Here is a 9,531-nt window from a genome sequence, read left to right on the forward strand (position 1 = left end):
TACATGCTTTTTGTGTTTATTTGTTGGTACAGAAGAAAACACTTGGAACAAGCAAATTTAGCTAAAGGAGTCTTTAGGAGCAAGCAAAGCATTGGAGTTGCAATAAAGTATAATTACAGAACCTGTATTTACTTCCCTAGTGTCTTAATTTCTTTGCTTTGCTACATCCTGTTACAGCCTTTTCTGGGGCTTTTTTGCAGTAAGACTGTAAACATTCAGTACATCTGAGGGTTGGAGAAAGAGGCAGGAGAGCCAGGTTGGTGATTATGGCTTTTATTATTGCACCACCAATGTACTGTGACATGGTTATGCCATCTCTTGATGAGGTTAAGGATTAACTTTAAAGCCAGCCTGGGCATACCTGAGGCTGCGAGCAGGTTGCTTTGCAGCCAGGACTTGCTCTGAAGCATGGGCAGAGCAGGCAGCTGCTTGCTGCAGCAGGCTGTTGAAGACAGGTGTTTGGGGAAGCTTTGAAATGATCCTTTTCGCTGCTGAAAAGCTTCATCTGCCCTGTAAAAATCCTTCCTTCGTAACTACAAAGTGAAAAGTAAGGAGTTCAAGAGTAAAAAGACTTAACTATTGGCCCGACAGTATCACTGCAAGTCCACAAAGGCCAAGGAGTAAAAATGTCAGGTACTTTGCAATACAGAGTTTACAACCAACATATACCTCATAGTTGCAACATATTAGAGAGCGTTTTCTGCAAATGTAATTCTGCCCAATTTCCATTATTCAGTGGAGCAGTCAACTGTGGTATGAGAGGATAACTGGCTGGAGAATAACCTACAAATGGATAGGAAAGGGAGCCCGGGCTTTTACCGTCCTCTGGGGAAGCAGCCATGGCTGTATTAATCCTGTAGTCAGTGAGAATTACAAGGCGGTACGGAAACACTCCTCCATGTGCACCTGTTTGTGTCTGATTTTGTAACTCATGCTCGGATGGAGTCAGGTTCAACCACTCGGCGCTTCCAGAGGAGTGCCTTGCACGAGGAGCTGACTTCTGTTGGACACGAGGTATGTTTACAGCAGCATGCATTTTAGTTGGATGTTCAGGAAACAGATGTTGTCCATGAATTAAAACACTATTTTGCCTGCTTTTTATAACTTACTATTGTTGATGAGAAATTGAAAATAATTACAAGTTTCTGCCATTTAAAATGTTCCCATATAAAATACAGAAAACCTGTGCTAAGGAGGGGACTAGTCAGTGATATGCAGATTTGTTGTACAATTGATTGTTTCCAATAATATCCTTCATGAGAGGAATATTTAGGTCACTGGGAATGAAACGCCCTGTCACATCATCCAGCAATGAGTGGAATTATTTAACCTGTGCAACACAAGGAGCTAAAAGACTGCAACTGTGACCCAAGGAGGACTTGTGTTCAGAGCCATATTCAAAGCCCTTTGTACTCTCTGCTGTGTTAACTTACATTGTGTGTACTGTAGCTCCTTTTGCCACTGAAGTGTTGTCCATGACACACAGGATTGAGCATTTGAGATAATAATTAGAAGATAAATGGCAAACCCTCCCCTTATGCCTGCTGAGATCTTGAATTTTGGAAATGAGCTCTAAATGAGAAGATTTTGTCATACCTGTACAAAGGCCATCAGCTGCTTTTTTGATCCATTAGGATGTTTTCTCCTGAGGTGAAATTTCACAGGTAGCTGGCTATGTTTATTTATTTATTTGTTTTAACAAAGGACAGTTCTGAAACGTGTATTTACAGTGCAGTTGCCATTTTGAATAAATACACTGAATGCACAAACCACGAGCTGATTTTTTCGGTAACAGGGTCTGATCCCCTCATAGGTCTGTTACTTCAGGTCTGTTCACTGCAGGAACGGTCACAGTGTGAAGGGGCACTGGTGCTGGGTGCTTGCTCCACCTCTGCCTTGCAAGTTGTTCCTGTGCACGAAGTCAAGTTCGTGCCACCAGAATAAGGCTTACAGTGGGCACTGTGTCAGCCAGGGATTGTCACCTGGCACTACCATCTTCCTGCAACAGACAGAGGATTCAGACCAGGCACAGGCACATCAGATGGGTTTCTTTGCTGCTGACGCATGTGGCTGAACCACAGTCCCTGTATTGCAAAAGATTTCTGGAAGGGCTATCAAATAGAGGGTGTGTCCAGTAGCCTATACAGATAAATGCTTTTAAGACAAATAATAGAAATAAGATCGTTTGTGACCGCTGCAGGATACTTGTGTGCCTCTCATTTCTGCAGCTCAGAAAACTAACAAAAATCTTTCCTTCTCAGTTTGGTCAGATGGCAGAAGAAGACAGAAGCTAGTGTACACACTACTCTGCCCATATCACCACCTGAACCCCTATGATAACATTACACTGGGAATTAAAGTCCACGTGCTGATGACCTAATAAACATTTCCTGTAAGAAGAGATTCTTTCATTTAAAAAAAATTACCTTATTTTTACACCTTTACTCTTGACCTATAAATTTTTTGCTCAGAAGTTTTGCAAAGAATTTGTCACCTTTGTATCTAAAAAGGACATGGTTGTTTTAAGCTCTGCAGAAAGTATTTCACTATCTTTATGCACCTGGCCGCAAACCAGTGGGCCCCACCATATATCTTTTGTACATGTCACCTTGAATAAGTGAGGTACTGTACTGTTTATTCATGCTTGGTTGGAGAGTAAATCTCCACAGCTGTCACCTTCTGGTCACAGTGGTCATGAGGATTTTCTTACTATGTCTAGTACATTTTTAAACTGTTTTTCTTTTTTTTTTCCTTATTATTGTTGTTTCAAGTGGCATCCTAAGCATTCCCAAGTATTTATTGAAAAGAGCAGCATTTCAGGTGAAAGTGTATATTTTTAAGTATTTTAAATTCTTAGATGTAATGTTTGGGGATTAAAGTAAGATTGACTTACAAATGTTTCTCTTTGGTTTAGCATCCTAGTCATATTTATCTGTATTGCTGCAGTGTGGTGCTAGGCACTGTGCAGACCCAGTGAACCTGCACGTGCTGCAGAATGCCAAGAGCAAACTAGTGCTGAGCATGAGGCATGGAGCAGGCTGTATCCAGCCTGTCGCCTTTGACAGGTTGCCATTGAGGGAGGTCCCCAGTGACCACAAAATGTTATACTTGTCTTCAAAAATTCAGCAAGGAGTATCCAAGGATCCACGCCTATGAAGACAAATAGTTTGGGACTAGCTGACGTGGGTTTACCAAAGGCAAAATCATGCCGGGGCAGCCTGATGTTGTCCGTGATGAGATGACTGTTGAGGGGAGAGCTGGGGATGCCACTACTTCGCCTTCAGGAAGGCACAACATGCTCGTCAGCAACCTGTGCAATGGGATGGAGAGCACTCTCAGCAAATGTGTGGGTCGTACCACAGAGGGGTGCCTGCTCTCCCAGGCAGAGGGCTGGGAGGGAAGGCTGCCGTCCAGAGGGATCTGTGCAAGCTGGAGGAACGGTTGGACAGGTTCCAGACAAACGCCAGGTCCTCCATCAGAGAAAGCTTTACCCCTGCAATACTGCAGCCCGGGGACCCTTCACCACAGAAGAGCTTTGCAGGACAGGGTGGGGGTACACCCAAATTTTGTGGTGGACAACTTGAACACAAGTCTGCACTGCACCCTTGTGGCAGCAGGGCTTAACTGAAAACTGTGCTGCGTTAGCAAAACCATAGCCGGCTGGTTAAGGGACATGGCAACTCTCCTTTTGGTTACTTTTGAAGCTGCGCCTGGTGTCATTGTCCAGTTTGGGGCTCCTGTCACAAGAGAGATGTTGCCAAATAGGAGCAAGTATAAGAGGTTAGGACAATGGTTAGGATACGCACGTGTGGCTTACAAGAGAGTGAGGTGAGATGGGTTTGCTGGGGATGGCAGTTCTGGCTGCTGTCCCCAGGTGTCCAGTTGGTGGTTGCAGAGAAGCGAGACAGAGGTTTCTTGGAGCAGCCCATAAAGGGTGAGAGGTGATGGTCACAAGCAGCAGGAAGGGATGTTCTGGCTGTATATAAGTAACAAATTTTCACAGTAGAAGTGGACCATGATGCCCAGGCAGGTTATTGCCATGTCCATCCCTGGTGAAGCTCAGAGTGCAGCAGGTCACAAACCCTTGAACTTTGTGGTGCTGAATATACTGAGCATTCACAGCACAGTGGGACTGGCTATGAAATGCTGACAAAATGAAGAAAAGCATCTTATCTGCAACGGGATGAAAAAGGGGAGCTTAAAGGAGGATGTAAGTGGAAAGGTAAGAGTGAAAGTGACAGGGTGGGGAAATTACTTTTTCTGCAGTTTTGTGGCTAGGTTTTGGTGGGTCTGAGGTTGTATTTTTCAGTCTAGAAGAAGGGATATTGCAGTAATTGCAGCATGGTGTGTTTTGGGGCCTGGTAAGTTTTGCTAAAACAAATATGTTCTCACAGAGCATCAATTGTTTAGATGATATGAAACACTTTAACCTGAAATATGTTTTGCTGAAAAATTTCTTGCCAGTTTTGATCACTTCATGTGTTTGCAGCCAAGCAACTTCCATTATTGCATCAAGCACCAGGACTAACTGGTTCTGCATTTAGCTCTGGATAAGTGTGTTCTGGAGCAAGGGAATGTTTTGGATTTTAATTGCATATTTCTTTCACACTCTATCAGACCTAATAATAAAAGATTTATATAAAAATTAATCATGATTTTTTAGACATGGACTATTAAAGGATGTGTTGGCAATGTAGCAAAGTAGCAGCAAGAGGATAGATTATAATAGGACACTGCAACAGGCAGTAAGGCTACAGCTAGCTGAACCCGATGAATATGCACAGGTTTATGCAGGTAATATTTTGAATTATGCAGATAAGATTCTGAATTGCAACAGAAAGGCTACAGAAGCTAGAGACAGCTTTCTGTGTCTGGAGTTTCTGGTCAGCAAAATCTGCAGGACATAGATGTGCTTTTTAATGTAAATGCACTTCTCAGAAATGTTCTCTCTGAAAACAAATCCAGAGCTGTATAACCATATAAACAGAACTGATTCTTTTCTTCCCCTTGAAGTAAATGTAGCCAAATATTGTGATTTTATTGTGCAAATCAGATGAAAATGGAACAAAAATGGAAGTTGGAGTTCACACCTTAGCCACCTAGTTATATTTGTCTAAGTTACATGCAATGTAATGGCAAAGGTGATGTGTTAACATCACAGCTTAGGTGGAAGGTACAGTGATTCCTACGAAATTGAAGTAAACAGTAGTAAAAAAAATCCCATCAACATAAGACATTTTCATATGTTGTGTGAAGGGGCAAAATCGGGCTATCCCCTTTACTTGAGGCTGGGTATGTGCAGGGCTCTGCTGTGTCTTTGTTAAATGAGAAACCAGATACCGCTTCCACTTGCACAGAAGCCCCTCTCCACCAGCTCTACTGAGGAGAGGAACAGGCATAGACAGGCTTGCAGCCACACAACACGGGCAGCACAAGTGGCAGGATGGCCACGTCTACCTTGGTGAAGTCTCTTGCAACAGGAAGGGTGCTGCCAAGTTCAGGTCAGTCTTACATTAAATTGTTTATCTGCAGTGGTGTTGGAAGATGCATTAGTCAGGAGGTGTTAGCTGCTGTGATCTCCTTCCCTGGGCTAGGTGCAGCCAGTGTTACCAGGGCACACAGGCTTCTTCTTCAGAGACTGCAGTTTACACTTAAGCTGTACAACGTAATTTTGGCAGATATAAATGCTCAACATGGACAGCAACCTGTTGGTACTGTCAGACCACTAAATCTGATGCCTGTTTTTCAGGATATTTCTGGCAATGAGCCCCCCCCCTCCTGTGTTGCAGACCCCAAAATGGTTCTTCTTAAGCAAGAAATATTTCCGTTTCTTTTCCTCAGGATTTTGTGTTTCCTTCAGTAACTCTCATGCTCATAAGAAGATGCCATTTTTGGTTAAGCCTTCTCCACTGAGCAATCCATCCAAGTCATTTTTCTGTTCAGACACTTCCTCCACTCCAGCTGTAAGAGGGAGGTTTTTCCCACTGTTCAAGGACCAGTTTCTGCCAGCCAAGCTCTCACCATCTTATGTCTCAAGCTATTGCAGCAGCATCTTGCCTAGCCTTCTGATTGCATCAGCTGACTCTTTGATCCTCTCTCCAGCTCCTTTCTTGACCACATCAAATTGCGTCACTTGTTTCTCCTGAGTATCAGCTCTCATGTTTCCCAGCAAAGCTCCATCCTTCAATTTGTGACTGAAATCCATGTTCATTTTCTAGCCAGTCATGAGATTTTGTTCCATTCTGCTTTTGATCTTGAAAGTAGGTCCCTAAATAACAAAGTCACCGAACAGTCCATCTTCAAAATCCTCCCTACAGCCCACTTACAGAAGCAAAAACCCACCTCCCATCTCTCCCTTACCTCCCGGTATGCACCTCCGCCCCCCGCCCCCACCCCAATAAATAAATAAAGAACCACCACAACTTCAGGGAGATTAAAACTGGCAGGAGATTTTGTGACGTCAATTTTAGCACATAAGAACACCTAAGAATAGAGGACAATATAGCCATGACCCTTCTCATTTCATCTAAGCTCTGTCAGCCTTGACTGCATTAAGCCCTTTTTGTGCCAGATCTGATGCTTGCTTTAAAGGTCCAGTGATGCCTGCAAACTCTTCCTTTTTTCGGATATATTATCTCCTCAGGAAGGTAGGTGGCAGCTTCATTCTAAGTTAATTCTTGGTTTCAGCTGTGCCAGATCAGGTTTTCACAAGCAATTCTAATTTTAAAATCTTCTCTAACATCTTCTGCAGAGGCTGAGTGAAAAATGGGTCTTCACTGCCTGACTTCACAGGAGCTGCTCAGAGGGCTGACATGGTTGAACAGGATGAGCCTACCTCTTGCCAAACACAAAATAGTAGGGGCTTGGATGATGTAAGAGGGACAAGAGGTCTGCCTCCTGTTGCCTGTCTGCCACCAAGACAAGGCTACAGCAATCCCCTTTCGTACCTGAAAAAGTTGATCTGGCACCAAGACAAGGCTACAGCAATCCCCCTTCGTAGCTGAAAAAGTTGATCCTTTGGAGCACCTGAGCCTATGTCTTGCTCCTTCCCTGTAGCAGAAATGCCCTTCTTGTGTCTGGGCCTCCTGCCTCCTTCCCCCAGCCAAGAGGCAACCAGAGTTCCTTCTAAAAATGAGAGTGGGCAGGGTGGGACACAACTGGAAAGGGAGCTCTCACAGCACTGGTGTGGTTTGTGAGCTGCAAAGAGGTACAACGCACTCACACATTTAAGGAGGAAAATGTGCTTGTGAGGGTGTGTTTTCACATCGCCAATGTTTGTTTTACACTCTGAGTAATCAAGAATTCAGTTGTGATTTGCAATGCACTTCTGTGTTGTGATTTAAAGAATATCTAATTAAAGAATTAAACCAAAAAGTTGTTTGATAGATTTTATAAAGTGGGCCATCAAGGAGAGGACTTTACTCAATGCTAACCTACCTGTCTGGAGGCTTCCAACAAGCAATTCTTACAACAATACATTTCAACAGATCACCTACTTTCTTTCTAATTTCATTTAAAATAAGAAAAATTTCAACTCTGTGAGTATCTCATTCATATATAATTGTGATACAGAGAGTTTTTATTACTGTCTGCTGATGGAAAGAAACACCACAGCCTTAAAAACAGCTGGTGATTCTTTGCAAAGGGGAAACCATGGACATTTCTACTAGGACTGAATCAAAACAGCCTGTGAAACCAGCTGCCAGGTCACTCTACTGATGGGAAATTAGCCTCACCCACTATTTGTTATTAAATGGAAGAGCTAGAAGAGCTAAATGGAGATCACATCACTTTTTAAAATTATTATTGTCTTTGGAGGTGGCTTTATAATGGCAAGGAGGAAAGGGTGAAACCAGTCTCTTTAACCAGCTAAGTCATGACTCCTGGAAACCTTGAATGTTTGGCTTTTATGAACTTTGGAAATTATTCCGAAACTTGTGACTCTACAGCTAGCCTGCATGGGGCTGTTTCCTTCTGGTGGAGAATGTGGAGCCATGCAGAACCTGATCTCTAGGAAGTATGTGCAGGTATTATAAAGAGAAAAATCCAGTTTTCAAGGTTATTTGTAGCTTGACATAACAGGAGACCAGTGTGATTCATGTACTTGTTTCTGTGTACTTTTAAGAAGGCATGATATTTGGCTTGCATAGGTTAGTGATGGTGATATTATCTATTTATTAATTCCTAATTAATAAGAAGGATCTTCTTCTTTCTAGCAGCATTAAAACAATAAGTAAACAAAACACTTTTTTACTTCAGTTTACTGTTACAAGTCAATAGAATCATTTTCCACAGAACTTAACAAGACACTTCAAAACTACGGTATAGAGTAAAAAGTTACATCTTGTAATGGTATCTTGTAAAGACATTAAAAACTTCCATACTTCATCAGTCATGGACCAAAAACTTAAAAAAAAAAAATACAAATCCTTAATTTTGTAATTATATATCTTAATCTGGATCCAAACTACACTGGGCTAAAGTCTCTGAACAATGGAGATACGTATATTTCATGATGAAAATATGAAATTTTTATACTTCATAATACTAAGAATTTCTGTTGAATTTCTGTTGAAAATGTTCTGAGCTGAACGTAATTACTGCAATTTGGAAAAAAAAAAGGGGGGGTGCAAACCTAGAGAACCTCTAACTGGAGAATTAGTTATATGTAAGATGAAATAACATCCCTAATTAGATTATTATAGGTTTTCAACACAAATTCTTAACATAACTCATGGAGTTGATGATTGAAGAGGAATAAAATTTGAAGCAGCCTGTACAACACTTGTTACACCCCAGACTTTTTGCACCTAGAGAGGTGCAACACAGCTGAAATGGAAACACTGCGATTGCAAAAGTTAGTCACCCATTGCAGACCACATCTAACACAGCAGGTCCTGCATAGCAGCAAACATATCCTTTGGAAGCAGCCCAATGATCCCTCTGCCAACTCCAGGCCTTGAGTGTTTGCCCAAGTAGGAAAGAAGCAGGTATGTGTCCACTGAGCCACAATCTTCTGAGCTATCCATAACATCTGGTAGCACTTCCTGCCTGTTGTGCTCTTGAGTCTCAAAGAGGATGTAAATGTGTGCATCTGTCTCAATATGTATGCTATATGCCAATTTAGACTCATCAGCCAGTACCCAATTATGCCTAATTTCACAACACTTCTGATCTTGGTCCATTAAGAAAACTTAAAGTAGTATAACTCATGTTCTCTAAGGCAGCAAGAATCTGACTTTAAATGAACTGAATAGGAAATTGCCTGGTGACTGATTCTTCAATTTAGTTATTTTTTTACTGTAAAAGTTAAATGTAGCACTTTGCACGCTACTGAATCTAGGTCAAATAGATGTGATATTAATAATAACCAGTTCTGTGTGAAATCTATGGGTTATATTTAACAGAAGGTTCATTCTGTAGAATCCTGCAAAGCCTGATTTTCATGTAAGTCTTGCACAGGACAAAGCCAGAATTGCCTGGACTTCTGTAGATATTGGAAACTCGCCCAAAATCATTCTTCCTTGGTGT

The sequence above is a fragment of the Anser brachyrhynchus genome (assembly GCF_964034855.1).
Source record: "Anser brachyrhynchus genome assembly, chromosome: 7".
Taxonomy (NCBI): Eukaryota; Metazoa; Chordata; class Aves; order Anseriformes; family Anatidae; genus Anser; species Anser brachyrhynchus.